Source organism: Coturnix japonica, chromosome 27 (assembly GCF_001577835.2).
Source record: "Coturnix japonica isolate 7356 chromosome 27, Coturnix japonica 2.1, whole genome shotgun sequence".
NCBI lineage: Eukaryota > Metazoa > Chordata > Aves > Galliformes > Phasianidae > Coturnix > Coturnix japonica.
In genome coordinates, this window is record NC_029542.1 from 1,700,310 (window position 1) to 1,722,782 (window position 22,473).

Sequence of the window (22,473 nt, forward strand, 5' to 3'; positions counted from 1 at the left end):
AGGAGAATTGATAAAAGAAATCAGCTCCTTTCTGAAATCCCCATCGTTTGTTTTTCGCAGACTTGCCCGAACGGATTTGCTGAGTTCAGCTCAATATCAAATGGGGACAAAGGTTTTGGAAAAGTTGAAACTGTTCATCTTGACACATATAAAATTAAACGTCTTGCTCTCTCATGGCAGGGCTTTCATCTCCAAGACTGACACGATGAAATACTGCAGGGAAACACAAAACAAAACAAATGAAAACGACAAAGAAAACCCCACAATCCACAAGATTTGAAGGGCCTTCAAGTTCAACAGAAATACTGCATTTTATTGAAGGTGAGTTTCTGTTGGACTCACCGTTACTGCGATGGGGTTAAGAGCTTTAATCATAAATTCTACAGAAACAGCAGCTTTGCTTCACCATTCAGGACAAAAATAATACATTCAAAGGGAAAACAAAGCAAAGCAGCAATTCTTGAGCTCAGATCAGAAAGAAATGAACATTTTACTGTTTCCATATGATTATTTTCCAGTGTGCTTTCAGGAGGGGGAAACAGCTTTATTGTCATTTACAGGCAAAGGGTTAAAGTCAGATAATTCAGTTGCTGATGTAGAGCTGAAGTATTTAAAACCTTTTGTGTTTACTCCCTCCCTCGTGACTTTTCTTCCCAGGTTATGAGAATAGATGGCTTCTAATTAAATCTGGCAGAAACCAATACATTTTTTTTGTTGAAGCTGCAGAAAGACGATACATTTTTCATGAAATCAGCTCTGCCTGGAATAATGTCATTTTATTTCCACTCTTTGAGACTTCAGCTGTGAGCTGCCACCAGGGATGAAGGGCCACCTCAGGCAGGTGGCTCGTCCCAGCTAAAGGCTTTGACCCAATGGAAGGTGCCCATCTGATGCTCTTGAGGTTCTTGAGATGTGTCCATGCTCTTGACCTGCTTGGGGTGCAGCTCACCCATAAGCTTCTCGAGGTGATGGCTTTCCCTTCCCTTGCTTAGTGGATCCCATCTAGGCCACGCTGCCCTGCTGCTCCAGAAGCCAGAATAGTCCTGGTAAAGCCAACAACATCACTTTGCACATTCCCCTTTAGAGGCTGAATCCAGCTGGGAGCTTCCCATTGCTATGGCTATAGGAACCATGCCCAGTCTGAGAGCAGCTTGCGATGATTAAGAAGGATAAATAGCTCTATGAAGTGGGGACTTTATTAAGCACTAATTACTCCACCAGCACCAGTGATTGAGTGCAATAGCAGAATAAAACCAAAGGGGAAAACATGAAGTTCCAGTGTGCTGCACTAGATGGTGGTGCATACAAAGCAAAAACCTTAAGAGGTGCTCTCTGGGATGCTCAGCACTGAACAGCACAGCTTTGCACTCCCAAATCCCTGCACCAAATTTAAACTAAGGTGTGCAAAAGAGGTACACTCCTGCAGTGAGCAAGGGGATGGGCTTCTGCTCCTTATAGACCTGCATTGCTATACTGAAATTTGTTAGCATTCTGAAAGCAAAAAGCACTGTGAATACAGGGAGAAGGCAAAGGAAGCATCCTAGCAAAATATTTCCCCTCACCCCCAGCAAAGCAATGAACAAATACAGAATAACCATTCCTAGATGAAAGTATGCACTTTTCAGCAGAACACCTACAGGGTCTTCAGAAAGGATTCAGGAGCACCAGCTCTGTTGCATGATTGGGGAAGGAAAGTGTAGGAGGTATCTTCCCATGGGATGTGATTGCACTGCTGCTGTCATTCTTGGAGGACAGGGAGATCAATAAACAGGCTCTCCAAGCTCCTTCCATTTTGCAAGGTGCTGCTGATGGAAGAAGAGCAGGTGGTGAGAGGCAAAGCAGGTGATGCAATGACAGGCAGGGCAGGTGGGGACGATGTAAGTGATGAGGTTGCCATGTAGGGCTCTAGTGAGCAAAGGCTTCTACAGTTTCACAGTATTAAGGCATGTGCCTCCCCTGTATTCTGTTGGCCACTCTCTGCCTGCTAGATTACCAGCTCTGTCCTTTGGCTGCATTGTGGTGGGAAGGGAGGAGAGTTGGAAGGCTACTTTGCAGAGGACCAAATCCTCTGGCACCTTCACCAGGAGACCTTGTTAGAAACAAGTCCTCTGGCAGCCCCTGGGCTGTGCTGGTGTTAACTCCAAAAACAATGACAGACAACTCAGATACAGGCATCCATCCCCTGCTGAAGGTGCATCACACAGAGCAGCTTGAACCGTAGTTTCTCATAAAGGAAGAGTGTAGATGGACTCTGGCAGCTCAGGCTGAGTTTTTTGGACCTGGGAGCTAATGAAAGGAGAAATTCTTTTGTAAATTGTGAGCTAGATTGCTTTGGAGTCACTGTCCAACAGCAGATATTGCTGCCTGTCAGCCCAAGCCCTCCTGTCTGAATGCTGTGGCGTGGGGTGACAGAAGCATCAGGCTTGCATCAGCAAAGTTGAATTCCCAGGGAAATATCCCCTCCTACATCAACATTAATAATTCACTTGGAAAAGAGTATTTTATTGTCTGCTTTCCCTACCAAGGGTTCCCAATCACCCTGCATTACCATATATTTAGTTTTCTGTGAATGCTGACACTCAGTTTCAGAAGTTTGTGCTTCTCAGCTCCCTGTCATCAGCTGTAGCTCTGAGGCCTCCAGTGAGGACAGAAATGATTAATATTGCCAAACATGAACAGTTTTTCATAGAAAGTGGATATTTTACCCTGATGTGCTGCCCCACAGAGGAGTGGTGGAAGTGTTGCTCTGTGCCTGGTATCCTTCCTGTCCCCCAGCAAAGGATCTGGGTGAAAATCCCAAAAACAGGTATCTGGGAAGACCTGGAAAAGACCAGAGCTTGTATTGGGCAGGAGTTTTCCTGAGCAATAAATGGGTGTTAACATGCCTCAGGGTCTGAGCATCCCATGACAACACAGTTGATGCCTTGACCCAGCTTTCTTCCTTTCTCCTAATGAAAATGACTCAAAAGCAATTGCTGAGATACAGGGAGAATGCAAACAATGGGAAGAAATGGGGGAAGTATCACGTTTGCATGTGAACAGACCTGCAAGGTGATCTACCAGAAATACCCTTATAACACTGTGGTCAGTTCTGTGGTCACATTCATTAGAGATGCTTCCAGAACAGAAGTCTCAAATCTCTGCCCTGAGTTTTTCACTCCAAACTGAAATGACATTCCTGCAATTCTAGAATTCCTGGCATTTACCTCAGCAATATCGCATTGTTTTGTTTTAATAACATCTAAAGGTAAAGGTTTAAGCAAAGAAAGAAAGGGGGGGGGTGGGGGGGGAGCTTTCAGCTCTCTCAAATATCTGAGTATATTAAAACACGCTTCGGTGCCTCCTACAAAATGTACCTAAAATACCAACATCAATAAAACAGTGCAAGAACATAAACGGAACATAGAGGCTAAGGATCTTCTTCTGTGGGAGAAAGTCTATACGATTCCTTTTCAGCTCCTTCCCCCATTGTCCAACCCAGTGTGTTACTATAAAATGTTTCCAACGGATTCACTCTTGCTGATGGGGGCAATTCCGGTTATATTTTCTATCCAGCAAAGAATAGAATCTTGCATTTGTGTAACATCCACCGGGCAAAGTCTGGGGAAGCAAGTCATGTATTTTATTAGATCAGCTAGAGTAGTCAGAACGAGGAAAGAAAAGTATTTGGGAACAGCAACGCAGCTGTCAGTGAAGCAATGACATTGCTCTCTTGCTTGGTTTTATATCATTGAAGCACTGACTTCACGTCTTCCCTTCCTCTGCAGGAGTCTGTTTTTCATATTCAACTCCTACACAAGGCTAGTTCATTGTGACTTCTCATCTGCTGTGAGCTAAACAGTGGAACTGCTCAAAAAAGAATTAGTTTTTTTCATTCCTGAGAAGTTCAACGTGTGAAAAACAACCTACTCAGGCTTCTCCAGAACTTGAGGTTTTCAGACCAACGCGTTGTCGCAGACGTGAATGATCCAAAACAGAGCTGTCCTCAGAGAAAATGATTTGATGACCCCCTAAGTGGCAAATGGGGCTGGGGAGGCATGTAGGTCTTTGGGTTTAACGTAGAGACAGAAAGCATTGCATTGAAAACCTCATTTTACACCAATTCTGATGGGAATTTTCCAGATCCAGGTAGAGACAACTCCTGTGCTGCTCTATGAAATCCAGGACTGTTGGGGTCTTAAGTTCTTTAGATGTGCCCTCTAGCTCAGTTCCTTCTCCCAGAGGGTGAAAGCATTGCTTGTTGCTTTGCTGGATGGTAGTGGCTTGGCATTTGTTTCTCCCCCTTGCCTTTATATGGCTGTGAAGGCCTGTTCTTCCATTTTCTAACTACAACTGTCAGCCCAATACAAGATATTACCCCTTTCAACACACTCCACCTTTGTAACAGCATTTATGGTCTCACCATGAAGGACTGCCTGTCCCATAGCATCAGGCACAAGCACTGCCCAGGAACTGCTCCACAGAGACACAATTCTCAGTGATGCAAAGGCAATCTTACACAGCTCCTGCCTGGAAGCTAATTCAAATTTGCACCCTCTTCAATTCACCCTGCCTAACAAATAATATAAAGCTAAATTGTTGACAACAGGACTACAGATTAACTAAACCCCTGACCATGAAATTAGCTCTTTGCATTTTTTGTGCCATCAGATCTGCTGCAGTTCTTTCATGCAGCATAAGTTTGCAATGGACTCTAATGATTTTTCTCTGTACTTTTCCTGCTCCAGTTGAAGGTGAATTGTCAAAACTCTTAACGTTCTACACCAACAACGAACCTGCAAAAAATCTTGGAACTCTGAGTGCTATCAAATGGTGTTATTGTTTTTTAACACTTGTTTAATGTGAATTCATGAACTGAAATTAATATTGAACCAGAACGGAATTTACTATTTTGATAATATAAAAGCAAATAGTAACTTCAGAAACTTTTTTTCCCCAGCTTTTATTACTAGTGGGGAAAGGTCAGTTGTGATGAATTGGCTATTTGTATCTTTAAATCCATAGAACTGGCATTTGGAGAAAAGCCATCAATAAACTCCAGAGCAGCAAGGAGCCTCACCACATTGTCTCCTGCTGCCCCTTCAGCCCTGCATAGCACTGCAAGCCCCACTTTTTGCATTAATACAACAGCTCTTCCAATCAGCTGTGGTCCACCATAAGTCCCTGTAGCGTTATACTGAACACCAGGTTAGTGCACTAGGGCTGAGACCTCGTCAACCAAAAGTACAAGCCAAGCCAAGACATGAATCCTTATTTTATTCCTGCACATGGCCATCTCTGGTGCTTTTTTCCTCCTTTTTTTAGTAGCAAAGCTGCGATTTCAAGAGCAAAGGTTGAAGGGATTTATTACAAGCAGAACAAAGAGTAGCAAAGGGAAGATTAACAGCAGCCTGCTTGCTGAGTCCTGCTGTCAGGGACCCTATAATTCACTGGTTTTGTCCAACTTCATGCCTTTGTGGGGTATGCTGAAGCAGCGCAACACAAGTTTAGAGCAATAGTAATAAATGGGCTTGCTGCAAAGAAGTATTGCAGAAATCAGCTAGTGGAGGTGAGAAGGTACAAAGCTTTCTCCGCTGACTCTGGAGTTGGTACTGCTGGTATTTTAATGCCCCAAGCTTCGTTTTCAGGTGGACCTTGATATGCCCATCATTGAAGTTTGGATGTGCTGCAAAGTTGGACATGATGACCTTTAAAAGTCCTTTCCCACGCCAACCATTCTATGATGCTATGAAATCATGCCTTCTCTCTATAGATCCCTTGGGGAGGCTGTCCTGGAGCAGATTTCAGTAAGGACTGAGGGATTGTGTTACACATCACACTGCTCCCCATGCATTTTCATCACCCAGTTGAAGAGCCTGGAGTGTGCTACATTGGTGGGCTGGCTGCAGCCAGAGAGGTTTTCCAGCCAAGTCAAAAAGATCTTTGCTGAGTGCAGACTCCTGGGATTTCTTGAGAATGAAACCAACCTAAATTGGCTGGAGCAGCCTGCCCTTTCCCAGTCCCAGCTTTATCTTTTATTCAGCAGGCTAAACGATTTTGCCTTCGGTGCCTCTCATGTTGCAAGGTTCGCTTGGCTGCTCTGCGCCTCATCAGCCCTTATGATAAATAAATAAATAAACAAATGAGCAAACTAGCCTTCCCTCCAGTCTCCAGGCTATTTGCTATCCTGATTCAGCAGTTTGTTTGGGTTTAATTGCAATTATGTTCTTCTGTTTTTAATTAACCCCCATGCTTTTGTTACTGCTGAGTGGCTAACAGCAACACCTAGACAGTGCAGAAGCAAACAGCTTCCTGGGGAGATGCTTGGAAGCTCTGCAGGGCAGACAGCACAGGAGGTCCTTGCTGCTGGCACAGTCTCTCTGTGCACTGTCCCATGGTATTGGAATCTCCCTCAGTTTCCAGCACACAGCTGTACTCTCCAGAATAGATGGACATTACTCTTCTCACAAAGAGCAGTGATGCATCAGCACAGGTTGGCCAGGGAGGTGGTAGAGTCACCGTCCCTACAGGTGTTCAAGGGAAGTGGAGATGCGGCACTTGGGAACACGGTCACTGGGCATGGTGGGGGTGGGTTGGGGTTGAACTTGGTGATCTTAAAGGGCTTTTCCAACTTTAATGATGCTAAGACAGGGGTCTGAGTAAATGGATGCAAGGGTAAGGGAAGACAAACTATGAATACATTTGGGATAAGAAAAGGATGGACCTCATCATCTGGGGGGGATATCAGGGCGCATCCAGGGTACAGCTCAGCTCATTCAGATTCTGGCCACTGCTTTATCTGGTGTTCTCCAGCTCACACCTCCTGTAACACATCCTGTGATCTTCCAGAGCTGAGGACAAGTGGAAATTTCTCTCTAAATGAAGCCTTTGGGAAATGTCACAAGTATTGACAAACCTTCAATTGCTTCACTTCGATGTGGTCAGCTGGGTCCATTCCAGCAGCAGCTATTCGGTTCTCCACATGAATTTTATATAATCAGAAAGAAAGGCTTCAAATCCCACTTCACTATTTTTCTTGACAAAATCAGTCAATTCTGGGACACATTTTAGTTTCTTTAAATCCTTATTTTCAGCTAGAAAACCAGTGGGGGCCTTTAGCCAGCAGCGTAAATTAAGAAGGAATTCCTTTGCTTGCGTGGCAGATTGTCTTGCCAGATAAATATCTTGCACAACTAAACTGGGCAGGTTCATAGTTCTCCATCTGGTTCACAGCGATGCTCAGGTGCAACATTTGTGTACGTTGTCCCATATTTTCCCAAGAACAATGACATTCAGTTTTCCCACAACCATCTTCGGGTGTCATCCATGGAAAGTAAAATGTCATAGCTTTTTATTTTTTTTTTTTCCCCTTTTTTAGATCACCAAGTTTTGGCCTTTGATACTTTTATTTCCAGTGCTCATGCTTGCATTTGGCTTCTTGAAATGCATGCATTGGGGCTCTTGAAATACCTTCCCCCAAAAACCAGCATGATGCAACCACTGAATGTGCATGTAGTGTTTCCATCCCACTGTGTAGATGCTAATAGAAATGTGTCTCACACCGCCAGAGTCGGGCTTTGAATCAATGCAAAGAAAGAAATAATGAATGGCTGTCAGACTGATAATGATGTGTGGTGCCCATGGAAGTCAATGACAGGGAGCAAGAGTCCTCTAGATAGTATTGCTAGCTTTAACTCAGAAATAATCAGCTAGCAAGAAGGGATTGGCTTTTTGATTGAAGCTGAAGCAAAACTGTATTGGAAACTTTATAGCATGGCAGCGTGGGCATCACCTGCTGGGTTTGTTTTCCAAAGGCATTGGGAGAAAAGAAAGGCTATTTCCTGCAACTGAGATATTGTGACCACCAATACATTGACATTTATTGGCATGCAGATCAGAGAGCATTTAACAATGTAGAAAAGCCTTTTAATTATGCTTAATATTCAAACTGGGGCTTAACATGGCTTTCTCTAGCTGTACTTACAATAATTGCTGTGCAAATAATGGATCTTTTCAGGGATCAAATGAGAAAGTTGAGTAAGGAGGAAATTATCTCCAGACAGGTCCTGTGCCAAATCCTCCTTCAGTTCACAACAAACAAAACAATCCAGTTACTTTATGTTGGTTAAAGCATTTTCCTCAAGCTGATGGCACAACATTTTCTCCTCATTTCCAGCCTCACCTTTTGTCTTAATTTACCCAGAGAAAAAGATAAATTGATTTCTGAGTCAACATTCTGTTCCAAAAATAACAAAACGAAACGTTCTGACTGTTTCCATGCAGATCCAACCAGAGGCTGCACACACGTCCTGCCCTCCTCTTTCGTTATTAACAAGAGTCATTTATTCACAGCTAGGGTTGGTGTGACTTTCCATGCTGACTGCAGTGTTTACCTGTTGTACCTTCCTAATGAGCCAGAGTCGTAATTACTGTTTGTACTGATAACGTAGATCTTCTATATGAGGAAAACACAAGAAGAAAATGGATCTTCTGCTGTTCTGCTCTTCCCTCCTCTGCTTTTCCCCTGTGGTTATTGCCATATTTTTCCTCTCCCTGTACTCCTGCAACACTCTTTGGCATAATTAGTAGCATTCAAATAGCTGTAAATGCTTTTAACTTGGTTTCTTTTATCTCCTCTCATTAAGTCAATGATCTTATTACAATCATAGACTGCGAGGTGAAGAGCCGTTCTCCTCTGCCTTTTTGCACAAAACACAAGGTCAGGTCAAGCAGTGACTTTCAAGACTCATTAACTCCAGCAAACTGCTGTCTAGCAGGATGGAATGGGAACCTTACAAATGGGATGGAGAAGATGCCAACGAAGAAAGTCTTTCCTCCCCAACACCCCAATTAAAAGCTAATTTTCCAGGTAAAAACAACGAGTTTTCTTTGGAGCATTCTTATTTTATCAGAAATAATTGGCGTAAAGACTGGAAGAGAGGCCAGAAGAATTGTCTGAGCTGAGGTCCAAGAAACACTTCTCCAGGTCAAAGTAAAATCTCATTAGACTCCAAGTCAACAAGTATGCTTGAATTAATCCTTCTAGATTAAACATAAATAAATACAATGACAGTGGTGTCACCACTGCCATTCAACTGAGGGTGCTGGTTTGGACTCAGCTCTATTCCAGCCCCATTACCAGCAGCCCTGTGCTGGTTTCATCCCTATAAGTGATCTTCTTCTCCTGTAGCTCTTGCTTGCCCTGCCCTGCTGCTGTTTCTTCCCTACTTTGGAAAGCTGAAAGGGGGGTGTTCCCATTGGGAATGTTCCCTGTTGGGATGAGGGCATCACTGCCCCATGGGATGGCTGCGTGCCCAAAGCTTCTCTTTCCCAGCCTTCACTGGGTCCCTTAAAGAAAACTACATCCTCACTGCATTACTGTTGTCTCAGCCTGACATTCTGATGACTAAATTTCATTGAGTTTAATTCCATTTCAGTGACTTAGACTACAAGAGAGTCATGTACTTTTTAAAGCATGAATAATTTCCTACAAAATACTTTAAAATCAGCCACTTTGCAAATCCCAGACCCTCGATATTTAGGGGATAGCAGACTTCAGAGTTCATTAAATATTAATATGCTCAACTCACGCATATCCATCCCAATACCATCTCTCATTATACCACCACACTGTATTTCTTCCAGAGTCCCTGCCTGGGATTGCTATTCCCAAAGAACAGCCCTGAAAGACATTAGGTCTGCCAAGAAGCTGCTCATGATATTTCATTTTCATGCAAAATGTATTGTAATGCTGCTTCCTAATCCAGTCCTTTAAATCTGTCTTCATAATAACATGGCTTGTTTTACAGAAAATAAATCTCGTTGTGCCCTTAATAATAATGACAGGGAAAAAAAAAATAATAATAATCCTGGGAGACAGGAGAAAAAGCTGCTGCAGCAGTTTTGTCAGTTAGCTCGGGTAAATAGAACATGGTGGGGAATGGAAGAAATGCAATGTGCACTCGCCTGCTCCACAAAGAGCTTTCCTAAGTGCTTCTCTGATAGAGAGAGCAGCCTGGATGTGCTTTGTGCTTTCCCCTCATCCTACTCTCTGCAAAGCTCTGTTTTGATGATAGTAATTGAGGAAGGGTAGGGGTAGGAATCAGACTCTCAGGGTTCATTGGTAAAGCGTGCAATCTGAATCTGTCTCCCCAAGAAGCACATTGCAGAAAGCCTTGATAACACGGTGTAATGCTTGCATTTTTGGTTTGTGTTGTGGTTTGAAAGCAATAACAACAAAAGAAAATAGTGCAGTTCGGTTTTAGCTTGAAATACCTTTGTTCTTGAAGGCCTTCTTGGGGAGTTGTATTTTTGTTCCTTGAGCTGGCTGTGTAAGGCCCCACTTTTAGGTCTTATGCATCCATCTGCATGCATAGTGCTGGAGCAGGTGATAAGAAGCACCCCCAAGGCCATGCAGCAGAACCAGAGGTGCCAACCCATTTTCTGGTGGGCAGCATCACATATTCAGCAGTCTCAACAGGGAGCTCAGCCCCGTCCATCTCCACTCTGCCTGGCCTCAGTACAATGCCACACAGGGCAGAAAGCCTTAGAGACATGTAGCTCCTGTGCAAGGGTTTAGATTCTGCCCAGCAGCAGCCCCATGGGATCAGGGGTCTCTTGGACTCCTGGCAGTGTGCTATGAGCTGTACCCTGCAACCTGGAACCCCCCCACTACCCGGGTAGGCATCAATAGCTCCCCTCCTACAAGCAGCTCTGAGCTCCATGGCCACATCCCTTTTCCAGCATAACTCAAATACAAAGAGGCAAAGCAAGCAAGAATGAAGCTGGATAATTTGGCATCCCCTCCACAGCCATCAGAAAACACTCGGGCATTTTCCAAGTAGGTGAGAAGGAGTTAACCTGCCTTCACCACAGAGGGTTGTGGGGAGCAGGAGACAAAACTTTCCAGTCTCAGGCAAAGAAACTCATTTCAAGATGCTCTCTCTCAAGAATTCAATTCACAGGTGCCAAACCGCTTCCTCCATAACCCAGGCTGGAGATAATTAGAGAGCATTTAAAGCAGTGCCTCCACCACTCCCGAGTTCACGTGGTGCTCTCAGCCCGGACAGCCCTGGGAGAGTTCTGCAGTTTCCGTAGGCAGATATTTGCTTGGGAGCTAACGAAGTCCGGGCAGCATTATTGAAACCACAGGGCATTAGTTACAGGGCTAAGGAAACAAATCTCACGGCGTAATCCTGAGGCACCTTTCATCTAATTAAACCTATATATAGCAGCTGCGGGCAGGAGAAATCGCATGAAAAGTTTCTCATCTGCTGAGTATTTTTCCATCCATCCCAACTGCCCCCATCTCCCTTAACCTGGAGATGGGCTGAAAAAGATCTCTTTCGTTGATTTGGAAGGAAAAAAGAAAGAGAAATGCCAAGCAGATAGAAATCAGCAGCATTTCCATTCCCTGAACTCTGCCTGCAAGGCACAGAGCTGCTGACACTCCCCGATAAGTCCCACTTTTGCTGTGATAACCAAAGGCAGCCCAAGCTGCTCACACGGGGTCAAGCACTGCATTGTAAGCACCAGATTTTTCTTTCTTTAATTGCAAAGCTGAGCTGGAGATAGGACAATAAACCCAAGGACCTGGGGAAATCACAAAGGCTGTCCAGGAGAATTAGTGTTCAGCAAAGGATGAGAGCGGATGGGATGAACTTCTCTGCCTTGCATTCCAGGCAGGGTCACAGGAGACAGACGAGGAGGGAGGGCAGAAGCCTGCTGTATATTTCAGTGCTAGGTAGAGCCATTGCAGTGATGGATGATGAGTTTGGAGGCAGGGGGCACCAGCAGAAGCCATCTCCCTGGGACAAAGAGGTCACAAGTTTACAAGCTGGGCACAGCTGGTGTACAGGAGCTTTTGTCTGAGCACCAGGAAACACTTCTAAGCTGTGCACATGGCTGAGCCTTGGAGCAGAGCGTCCAGAGAGATTGTGAGTCTCCTTCTTGGAGATGTTAAAGAGCAATGTGAGAGAGGTCTTAGGTACATGGTGACCCTGCTTGAGCAGGGGTTGGACCAGGTGGGTGCAAAGGTGCCTTTATCCTCAATTACTCAGCGATTCTTCAAGTGTGTCACACTGGAATCCTGGTGCCCACAAATGGAGCAGGAGCTGGACATCATCAGGGGCTCACGGAGGGAGCAGTGGGTGCATGGTGAGGTTGCATCCATCCCCATGCGATGTGGGGATGGCCAGGGCTACTTAATGGTGCAAATCCTGAAGAAGAGAACCACATCACTGGCTGAAACCTCTTCTGTGAAGCTTATGCTGATGACATCAAAATTCCAGAGACTAGAGACTAGTTTTGCCCCATGGAAAACACATGGAGGAAATGTATCTGCCTTAGCAAAGCTGTCACTGCTCATCACCTGGTCTAGGGTCCAGTCTGCCATAGGGACACTGGGTTCCCCATGCTTTGGTAGACACAATGGAGAGATCATGTTCCATCACACTAGGGCTGCCTGGGACCTCATATTCTTTCCTTTTATTCCTCTTTGCAGGGCCCACCTCAGAGCTAATGCCAGGGGTATCTTTACCCACAAAGCAGTAAGCAAAAGGCGGATGAGAAGGCAGTCAGAACTGTTCATTACCATCCTCTCCACGTTAAAGGAGCCCCTCCCACAGTAGAGATTATACTATAATTAGCTTAGAGAATAAAGAACTTTTAATTAAGGACTGAAATTCAGCAGGCCATCTGCCTGGTTGTATCTGCAAGCAATAGGCGTCTTCTGCTGGCAGCAGCATTTTTCCTGGTTCCTCTCTCTAACTCTCCAAGGCTCTCTCTTGGGCTGATACCAGGCTGAGTGCATGGGCTGGTGCCAGGACACCACATCCACACTGCCCAAGACACTGCATTGTAATTTGTTGGTTATTACATTGCAGATCTCTCAGAGACAGGCACAACAGCAGGGAGAGCAGCTCAATTTCCTTTCAGACATGAAAGCATCTGCTGCAAGAAACTCACCCGGAAAATCTTTCAGTGGCAAACACTCTTGCCATTGGTTCCTGGGTGAGCCCCTTAGGCTCCTCTGTAAACACCCAATGAGCTTCAGAAAGGTCAGAGTCACAGTTCCTGAAAGCAGTCTGTCTTGAATGGTTGTAAGAGGTTGGAAAGCTGTGATCTGGAGGCCACTGTGATCAAAGATGCAGGAGCAAAGGGCTCCTACAATTACACAGCTCCTTTAAACCCCCATTGCATTCCCCCATTATAATCCACAGGATTTCAGAATCCCGTGGAAGGAGCCATTTCTCTTTAAGATTCTTTCTAGACCTGTCACCTCATAGTTCTTGCTCCTCTGAGCCAAGGTGAAACAACACTTCATGGTCTTGCAATGAACACAGAAGAGATGTTTCCATTCTGACACTGCTCAGATCTATTGTGTCACTCAAAACACACTAAAATATTTTGACATCCCCAAAATTACTGTTGTTTTTCTGTCCCCCGGGATTTCCCTTTATTGTGCTTGTAGAAATATGTCGTATTCAGTGTGACTCTGCAGGAAAGAGGACAGAGAGATGCTGTACATCCTTAGTTTGAGGGTTGGTTCCCACAAGAGCACCTCTGGCATCTCATGGCCAGGAATGGCCTCTTTATTGTGTTCCTCTGGTTCTGTTCCATCCACCTCTATATACCTCAATGGCCAGCTCCCACCCTTCCCCATGACATGACTCTGCCTTTAGGTAGTAGCTATGAAGAGGAGCTGAAGGGGCCAGTTCTATTTCTCATCTGGGCTTGTTAAGAGGGGATAAATAGTTAATTGCTGTTCCTTGACAAAAGGAGGAAAGCTGCTAGTTTATCTAACTGAGTCTACAGTTATTCCCAGAATGAAAACCAGCTCATTTTGTAGCACGTATTGGATCAAGTCCACAGGACACAAACTGTTAACCAGGGCATCCAAGACATCTCTGATACTCACTCATCCTTTTCATGTGGATTTATCTAGCTCCATTCAATAGCTGCAGTCACAGACAAGAAATCAACACTCCTTCTCTTTGCTCCTCTCAGTTTGTATCCAAAATCTTCCACTCTGGGCTTGAAGTGAAGCGCCCCAAATCAGACCCATCTCAGGCAGAACATCTATTGCTTGGACTTAGAGGCATCAATCAGCTTTCAAAGCCAAAAGGTAAAACCAAGCATCAGTTCACAATTGGCTCATAAAGGTATTTACCCAAATGCAGATGGGTAAGTGATGCACAGGAAAACTGTTCTACCATTGTGTTTAAACAGAGAGAGGGAGCAAACCTGACAATTTACAGACGATGCAAGCAGCTCACAAAACACCTGTCTTACCAGGCAGGCTTTCAGACAAGCACTGATATGTTATGTGAGTGTTTTTGTAACACAGCAGCTGGTTTTATTCATTTATTTATTTTCAGTTAAGAAGGAGGACAAATTAATTTCTGAACGCCCATTATTAGCTTTCGGTGCCTAATCCTCAGGTTGGAAACTGCTTCAAGAGTAATATGAGGGAGGAATTATGAAGCATACAATAATGAGAAAATCAGAGAGTCGGAGATTTGGGCTTAAGACTAATGATCCCCTCCTCTAAATTGAAGCAGAGGTACCGAAAAGACATTGAAAGTATGAAAATAAAAATTAAACACGAAATTAAAAGGCAGCTGAAAGATTTCTCTGTGGAGAAGGGTGTTTGCAGAGTACTTTCTTCAGTCTATCAAAGTGACAGCTGGGAGAATCAATAGGAGAAAGGAGAAAATAACATATCAAGGTATTTTTGGAAACTGGTGAAGGTTTATAGGGAAATTCCTATGCAGGAATAAAAAAAAACCCAGCCAACCAAGTAAATATTCATTGTCCTTGTTTTAGTGCTTTTTCTTCTCACCAAATGGACCAAACAGAGTTTTATTCATACGTCTACAGGCATATATCTGTGGGCAGGAGCTCAGCCCTATGGCAGTTACTCCTTGGGTTTCTTGATCCAGTGCAAACCTGAGCACCACCTCGATACAGAGATGTAACTTCCCTTGGTCTCTCCATGCCTGAAATGTTTCTGGTTCTCTCTCGTTGTTCTCTGGGAGGAGGTGGATGGGGCAGGAAGGGGTAAATATTTATCTATTGGAATTGCAGTCAGCGTGCGGGACTTTGCATTAGGACAAGTATGTCTGATGAGAGAATGCACTAGTTTGATAAGCAGGAGTTCTTTTCCATTTCTTTCTCTTGCAGATGCCTGATTTAGGGGAGAAGATGAGGCAAAAGGAGTTTTCTTGCACAGAGAAAAGCACTGCCCACTGTTGGTAGCTCATCAAATGGAAAGCACTATCTGTCCTCCAAGCCCTTTGCTCCAGACTCAATTTCAGGCACAATTCTAGCAGAACAACCTTTTTCACACTCACACCTTGCTAATTTGCACCATTTCTGGCACCTCCTCCAGCTGTCAGACCACTGTCACCCCCACAGCTTAAAGAATATACTGGTGGCTAGAGGTACCTCTGTCCCAATTAGACTCACAAAGAGCCGTGACAGACCTAATAGCAGAGGAGCTGCTATTGAAGTCCTATTTACCCCACCTCAAAACCCACCCTTGCTTTCATGGCACACCCAGCAGCTTCCAGCAGGAGTGTTCTGCAGCATTCAGACCCACCTCCACAGACCAGAATAAGTACAAGCCGAGTGCTCAGGAAGAGGACCTCCATCCCATCATGTTTTGCTGCACTTGCTCATGTCACAAATTCAAGCACTTGAAAACCTGAGTCATCCTCCTCCTCTTAGCTGCCAAACTCACACCGAGGGATTTTGTCCAGTGATCTCATGGTGATATTTATACCTCTGGCAACCTACTGCAGAAGACATGTTTGCTGCAGACCCAACACCAATTGCTGGCACAAGATGCTTGTGTTCACACGTGGGGTTGGTGCCTTCAGCAGCAGAAAGGCAGAAAGTGAATGGAGTAAAAGGAGTGAGTCAGCTCACCAGCCACAGCTGCTTGTGGTTGCCTAAATGATGGTGTCTAGCCCCACACTAGATGCAATAGTTTGTCCGCCTTGGGCTGTCTCTTTTGAAGGGTGTAATGTTCACCATCCATGGAGGTATTCAAGAACCCTGGAGGTGTAGTACCAAAGGGTAGTGGGTATGGTGGGGTGGGTTGGAATTGGACTGGGATCTCAGAGGTCCTTCCAGCCTACAGTTCTGTGACTGTGTCTTGTTTTCCACTGTCAGAGATCTCTAAAGTAGCTTGAAGCATCTCGGCTTTAGACACCTGTGTTTGGGCAGCTGAAAGGAATTCAAGGTGTCTATTTTAGGCAACCTCTAATAAAGCCTTTTGTCACCAGGGCAGCATTCTGTATCCAAAACAACTGGAGCTTTTGCTGAAGTACTTTGATTTTCTTCCAGATACTCTAATTCTACATCTGGAGCCCTCCCAGCTTCAAAAAGTGCCATTGCAAAACCTACTTCCCTGGCTCTGGGTGCATATCCCTCATCTCCGATGATGCTCAGCTATCCCTTGGGTGAGGTGCCAGCAAAGTGACCATGGTTCTTTTGGTTTGTGCTACTTCTGAGCTGCCAAATGTGGTGGTTGTCATGCGAGCAACATCCTCACACTCAGTGGCTGGTAGGCAGCTGTCTGGATGTGGAGTGGAAAGTTGTTTGTGGAATATGTAATAAGGGTTATGTATGGATGCAGTTTACCCAGAGATTGGCTGAGCTCTGCGTCTCACAAAGATGCATCCTCTATCTTGTCTCATTTTGGTTTCCTTAAACACAGGAGAGCCCTTCCCCCACCCAGCTGAGAAATTGGGATTTGTCCTTCCTTTCTCCACCTGCTCTGTCAAATCAAGGTGACTGATTTAAGTCACAACATTTGGAAATGGTAATCAACTCTGGGTGTCTTTTCAAGCTGCTTTCTGAGCCTGGAGAAGTAGAGATTTCAAACTAAACCACAAGCACAAATCCTAGCCCCCTCTTTTAAAATGCAACTGGATTTTCAACACTATCCCAGATTGTTTTTTGATGGGACCACCACAGGGTGTGAATAGAAGTGACATAGATGTGATTTTGTTGCCTGTTCCCAGCACGGTGTGTGAGAAGACTGGGAGAAAGCTGACAAAGACCATCACCCAGGGTTTCTAAAGAGCTTCTTTCTTCCCATGACTGCAATTGCAGGTCACTGACAGGGAGAAAAGAAGTTGGGTTTTTTTGCACAAATGTGAAGTCAAATCTTACAGAACTGGAAAGGATCCCCTGGGACATCCTACCACTAAATGTCACACTGCACTTTTTTGGGGTGGCAAACTTCCATTTTGTTTTGGAGCTGTTTTATTCCTGTGTGTGTATATATTGTAGGAAGGGGCTCAGTCTCTACCCTCCCTCTCTGTGCAGCAGAACCCACTCTCTCTGCTTCTGTGTTCCACCTCCCACCCTGCTATGCATCCTTCCTCCACTAACTGGGCCCCAAGGTGCGTGCTTGTTGCAGGAGCACTGCTCAGGGTGAAGAAGTGAGTGGAAGAGAAGGGTATGGGGCTGGGATGTCAGCAGGGTGGTGGAGGAGAGAAAAAGGCAGCAGAGGGGCAAGGGAGGAGGGATGAGTTCATACTCTTTCCTTCAGATCTCACCCTCAGCCCTTCAGTCTGACCCAAAGGAAAGCTCAGAGGTGCATGGGGCAGCTCAGGTTCCTATTTCAAACAGCATTTTTGACTGAGAAATGTTTCAGGGAGGAAGTGAGAGCCACGGTCCCGAAGCACAGGGATTATTTTAACAGCCTTGGATGTGAGGAATGCTCACCCCATCCACCAGCCCTGCTGGAGGGCATCTGAGAGGTGCCACATCCCTGAGTTCTGGTGGGAATCCATCACTTCTGTTCACTTCTCCCTTTGGGTTTTGCTTTTCCTGGATGTTTTAGGTTCTCACATCATCCACTACAAAAGATCATTCGATACTTTAATGTGCTCTGTGTAATTGTATTATCTCCAAAGCAGGAGTCACAGGTTGCCTTTGGCTCTTTCCTTTGAAGTCTTTTAAGAAATAGCTTCCTCCTTTACAAAACCAGTGGTCGTTTTTCTCCCCTAAGAACATTAGCAAGGTTATTTCCAGGCTTGTCCCCTGATGAGGTTTCATTCTGCTGTACATCTCTGATGAACGGATACTGGCAGCCCTGAAAGTTCTCCAGTATTTGTTTTCCATATTTGTGAAGGAGCAGTAAAATAACTTTGGCCATATGATCTGAGAGAAATAAAAGACTTTTCAGTCCGTTAGCAACTAAGGAGATTGTTGAGCAGTCTATGATATGCAGAAAACTATGCCTAAATAAGTTCAAGTAGGTGATCCTGGATGATTTTCGTTTAGGTGTCTTCCAAAAGGTGGCCAAGGGGCTCTCAAGCATCCTGATATTAAATGCTAATGAGTGACAAGTGCTTCTACTTATGGAGGAAATTGCAGAAGTTAATGAAGCATTGTGCAGAGAGAGCAAGCAGGATGTCTTAGGGCACAACACATTCACAATCACAGTCAAAATAATGGGGAAACTGATCATGGGATCCATTTAATTGGGATAAACCTGTTCCAAACCATCCATCTGTAGACCTTCATTCCCTTCAGCTCTTCCCAGAAGCAAAGCCCAGCATCGTAGGTCAAAGTAGTTTCACCCATTGGGGTTTGTATCTTGGAATTTGGAAGAAAATGGACTGGGAGACACAAGTACTAATTGCTAGGCTGCCTGCAAACACTGCAGGCAATGCATGCCTGTGTTACGGCCAGAAATGGTTGACAAATAAATGTGTGCTACCCCCATTCTGCCAGAGCTCCTGCATAGGCAGCTCAGGTGTTGATGCATTTCCTGCCCGTGAAGAAGGTGAAAAATCAGGAGAGACCAAGAACAAAGACCAGATGTGATTGGAGACTTCAAGAAAATATGATATCGAGGGAGATTTAAAGAGCTCAGTCTGGATAGCCAATCAGAAATGGGGAAAAAGAAACAGATTGAGAGGTGATTTGATCATAGGGAATAAGTGTTTCCCTGCAGAGAAAATAGAAGGTACTCAAGTGCTCTTGAATATAGAGGAGAAGGAATCAGCAGTGAGGATCGGAACCCAGGCAGCTTTGCATTGGAAATGAGGCACAAGTTTTATTTGCAACGACCATGACTAATCCATGCAACAACCATCCTTCTGTTATTCCCAGAGAGGGGCTGGATGCCTTTCCAGCACATTGGCTGTATCCAGTGGAAATGATCGGGTTCATGAGATGAAAATCAAGTGGTGTACATATAACAGGTCCTGCAGCAGCAGGAGGGAGGGAAATCATGGGCTCTGCTATGGGGATGAGCCCATGGAGCAGTGCAGAGATGGAGTTTGTCCATCAGAAAGGCAAGTCCTCAGTACACATCCTTTGTCCAAACATGGGCTTTCTGCAGCAAATTGAAAATATTGGAAAACTAAAAGGTTGGTTTATGGTGATTTTTTTCATCCAGGTGTGATACATTTGACTACCTGACCTGTAATGGTCCAGGCTTGGGGAAGCAGACTTAGATATGTGCACCTACTCCAAAACAACAGTGAAACAACCCCTTGCAGAGAGCAGAAGAAGAATTAGTTTTGTCTCATCTGAAGCCCAACTTTATTCCCAGATTTCCCTTCAAATAATGCACACACCACGTTAACTCCTGCTGAGTGAGTGCCATCATGGAGGGGAATGCAGCGCCTTGCCCGTGACTCAGCCTGAGTGGGAGAACATGCTGAGTGCGTGGCATGGGGAAATGACTCACAGTGCATGAACAGGGGGTTCGGGTCCAAAGGCAGAGAGGAATGTGAAGCCCATGGAGCTGATGATATGAAACAGGCACAACTTTACACCTTTCTCTGCTGTTCGTGAAAAGTGGGCTTGATTGGAAGTAGCAGGAATGGAAGCCTTCCTCGGGCAGGGTTGGCTTCACTTCATTGCAAGTGGAGATGGAGAGATTCCTGCAGCCTCCTTGCAGCACCTGTCTGTGGTTCTGGGAAACCAGCAGGAGCCACTCAAACACCTTTCCTAGTGCTGAGCACTCCCCAGAAAGCCCAGTGCCCCTCCTGTGGTGAATGCAAGTTCACCAGGTGTGTGCTAGGAACAGCAAAAAACCTTCATAAAGGAGCTAATAGACCCCCTTCTGGAGTGCCGTGGAGTTTAAATGAAAGCTTGCCAACTAATTAAAATCCCTTCATCCATCTCATAAACATCCTGGAATCGTTTTTCTCCCTGACTGAATTATTTAAGAGTTGGTTCCCTCAGGATTCAAAATGATTGTTTTAGTGTTGCATTACTGCAAGTTCAGTGTAGTGAGAAACCCTTTGGCCACGGAGGATCTTTGTTTGCGTAATAAAACTATAAAGAGATGCTGTTGCTCTGCATTCAGACATCTTCCTTCGGTCAAACCTGCCCCTGGTGAAGGAATGGTGTGAGAGAACACATTTCTCTGCGCTTGTGTTGGCAGAAGGATGGCCCCAGTGTGTCAATGGTAAGGAATGATGCCAGCAAATGACTTAAATAATGTGGAGAAGGGGTAGAAGAAGGCGCTCCCATGAGCAACATTGCTTGGCCAGCCCCATGTTGCTCATAGGAGTAGATCAAATATAATTTAATCTCTTTAACTGCCTCTCTAGGAAAGCTCATGGCTTCTTCCCCACCTGCCTCCATGCTCCCCATGCACTCCTGCTCCCACACATCCAGCACACGCAGAGCAGAAGTGCCAGTATATTTACACTCTCAAAAGCTTTGTGCTGTCATTATCTCTCCTCCACGCATATATGGCCTAATGAGAAAGTAGGAACATTATTAACAAAACGTAGCTTATAATGTTAAGATTTAATAGATTCCCATGGGAGGAAGAATTCAGTTTGACACTTGGGAGGAACCAAAAAGAGGAACTTTCTTTTATTTGACTGACACTCTGCTTGGAAAGCTGCAGAAAATCGTATTGATTGCACTGAGGCTGTAGAATCATTACTAAGGATCTGGCTGGAACATGTAATAGATACCTATCTATTCTGCAAATGACATCTACAAGCCTTTTATGTCTGACAGGAGCTGAGAGACTCAACCACCCTCACCACTGAGAGGCACCATTGAGGCTGAGGCTGCGGTCAGTGGCAATAAGATGTGCTTTGTTCTTGGCTAGCTCAAAGTGTGTTGGATTTTTTTATGGGCACATTCTCAAACGTGCCCTTCAACCCAACCCTGACACTTGCATACACATATATTAAAGTGTTTTATAATTAATTGCTACACTTAGGCCAGTGGGGCTTTGATGGTGCTGGGTCTGCCCTTAAGACTTTAATTTTTTCCATTATTATTATTATTATTATATTATTTTACAGCTGCTTCTACACAACTCAGTTCAGAAGATGACCAAAAAAAAAGCATGTAAAATGCAGAAGACAAAAGCAATTATAACCCAACACACATTCATTAGAGCACGAAAGAACAGAGCAGCCCTGCAAAGAGCAAACCATAGCAATGCCTTTGCAAGGGCCAAGAGACTCCAGCAGCTTCCAAGCGATGTCACATCCCGGGTTATCTTCATTTCTGTTCCCTTCCCATGCACTGCAGTTGATTCTTGATTTGGAAGATGCTGTTTGAAAGAATAATAAATCAGATGTTTTCAGCAAGGTTTGCAGTCAGGGTGAGATTTTAGGATCACAGAATCGTGAAGGTTGGACATGACCACTGAGATCGCCAACTCCAACCCCAACCCATCCCTCCATGCTCACTCACCACGTCCCTCAGTGCCACGTCTCCATGGTTCTTGAACAGACAGATTTCACCTGCAGCTGTTGGAAAGGAGGCACAGAAGCACGCTGCTTTCTTTCTACCTCCTATATCAATGACTTTTTTTCTCCCTAGTTGTTCCCTTTCTCTCAATTCCCCCTTTTCAGAACACCTTCTTCCCTTCTCCTTCCCCCAGAACACATGCTCCCAACTTTCAGGACTTGGCCCTAACCAGTTGCAACCCTTTGGCACATCTCCCTGAATAGAAAACCTGTTTAATTTCATCTCCAAATACTTCTGAAACTGCAGCAAAGCCAGGAATCTGCCTTCGACTGAATGAGCTTTTCAGAATCGTGTCTGAAGCTGAAGCCTGAGCCTCACCGGAGCTCTGTACCCGCACAAGTGAAAATGGAAGTTGTCAGGAGACAATGAGATTAGATCTTCACGAAGTGTGAACAGCAAATGGCCGGACTGCCACTAAAAAGAGAGGGCTGGAGATATAAAATGCTTCTAAATACAATTTCTAAAGGTTTTGAAGATGAAATTTAATGTGATAAGGAAAGAAAAGAAATAGAAATTCAAAGGCAATGGGAAAAGCGTTGACCTTTTGCATGGAAGAGACTGTCAGAGCCAAAGGTCCAGCAGGACCATCTCCAGCTGGGGGCCAGGCAGCTGCAGGTGGCTTTACCACAGGGGATATTGGGGTCACCTCCTCACTCAGCTCATGGTGGCATGGTGTGCACTGAACTGGTGAACCCAAGCCCAGCTCTGTCTGGGCTGAGTGGGGGCAGAGTAGATGTC